Source organism: Chenopodium quinoa, unplaced genomic scaffold (genome assembly GCF_001683475.1).
Source record: "Chenopodium quinoa cultivar QQ74 unplaced genomic scaffold, ASM168347v1, whole genome shotgun sequence".
NCBI lineage: Eukaryota > Viridiplantae > Streptophyta > Magnoliopsida > Caryophyllales > Amaranthaceae > Chenopodium > Chenopodium quinoa.
Window position 1 is genome coordinate 1,656,429 of NW_018743850.1, and position 2,133 is coordinate 1,658,561.

Genomic DNA, 2,133 nt, shown 5'->3' on the forward strand with positions numbered 1-2,133 from the left:
TATATATCCATACTTAATTTAAGTCCCGTGCATTGCACAATTGTTATTAAATCTTATAAAGGGTTGTTATTGAATTTTATAAAAATTTATACTCGTAATACTTATTATAAAATAAATATAACTTAAATTTTATTTATACCTATATTAATGTCAAGATTATTGACACTTAGACATGATTAAAAAAAAAAAAAAAAGGTATGAAGTTTTATTTTAAAAAATAAAAATCTAAGGATAGTACTTGCGCATGATGCATTATTATTGATACGACTTTTAAAAGTAGAAAAATTAAGTATACATAGTTTAAATATGTTAACAAAATAATTTTTTTTTTAAAATTGAATTATACATTATTGCCAAAATAACAAAATTGGAAGCAAGAAAAAAAGTTGATACTCCCTCCATTTCATAATGTTAGTTCCATATACTATTTTGGGCGTTTCAAAAAGATCTACCCATATTAAATATGTTTCATTTTTAACTTATTTTTTTTGGAATTTGTTGGTTGTGGATTGATGACATGACTCTAAGTAAGAAAATTTCTACCTTGAATTATGCGATTATGACTTATGCTTTCCAAAAAAAAAAATCAAAAAACTTAAATAAGGTAAACTAATTATAAATTATTTTGTATTTTAATGTTAGATTCCAAATATTCTTCTTTTCTTATTTTATGTGATTGATTGCATATGGGACTAACATTATGAAACGGAGGGAGTAGTATTATTGTACTTAGGGGTGTACAAAAATTGGCCCGGACCTGAAACCGGACCTGAACCGACCTGAACCGGACCGGACCTGACCCGGACCTATTGATTCAGGTCCGGTCCCGGTTCTTAAAAATCCAGGTTCCCGGTCCCGGTCCAAACCCGGGGTTTTCAGGTCCGGACCTAAAACCCGGGAAAATCGTAATTAAAAAAAAAAAAAAAAAAAAAGAAGAAAACCAAACTCTGAAAAATTGAAACTGAGTTTTCGTGAACTTATTTGTATTTTCGGTGGACTCATTTGTATTTTTGGTGTTTGAGAATCGGGACTTTATAGACTTTATGTAGTTTTGTAATTGATAATTTTGGTTTGTATGTAATTATTAAATTATGCAACAGGTCTAAAAATCACAAAACAGGTCCATATGCAGGTCCAACAGGTTTTGTATTAAAAAAAAAACGAAAAAAGACACAAAACAGGTCCATTCAGGTCCAAACCCGGACCAGACCTGATTTTTCAGGTCTGGCCCGGAACTGGACCTGTTAATTCAGGTCCGGTCCCCGGTCCTCATAATTACCCAATTCAGGTCCCCGGTCCAAACAGGTCCGGTCCAGGTCCGGTCCGGTTTTGGACCGGTGTACACCCCTAATTGTACTGTACAGAGTAGTATAATTTAATACGGAGTAATATTTACATATTAAATGTTAATTTTTTTTTTTACAAAAAACCTAATATAAAATACTACATATGTAAAATATACTACAATTAGTTTAGTGTATATGGAAAATTATTGTTAAGAATGTTTATTGGAAAGAAGATATATTGAATTATTATAAAATAATTTCCTCGAATAATCTGAGGAAAAAAAAAGGAAAGTAAAATGGGAGGGAAAATTTTTAACCATGAGATGACATGTGTCATTCTCGGTTTCGCTTTTAGTATTAAGTTATTGATATTCTCTCTCCTATTATTAATTATTAATTAAAAAAATTAAAAAAAAAACATAATATAATTAAAATTTTGGCAAGGGCCAAGGATTTGTTTCCTCTTCAAAAAGAGGAATCTACCATTTCCTCTTCTTAAGAGGATCCTTTAAGCCATTTGAACATCAATAAGGATCCTGTTTCGGATGTAACTCGACAACCCGTATCCAAGATCCGTGAAAACCCTACCGTCCAGCTAAGCACTTACACGGAAAATATGGATTAGCTAACCCCAAGGTGAATCCGGGGATAACCACTCCGATGGTAAAGTCAGAAAATGTTAAGAAGAAGAAGAAGAAGAAGAAGAAGAAGAAGAAGAAGAAGAAGAAGAGAAGATATTAAGAAAGAGAATAAGAGAGAGAGAGAGAGAGAGAGAGTGTGTGTGTGTGTAATACTCCGTATTTTTATAATATTTATATATATATAAATTATTTATTTTTATAAATCA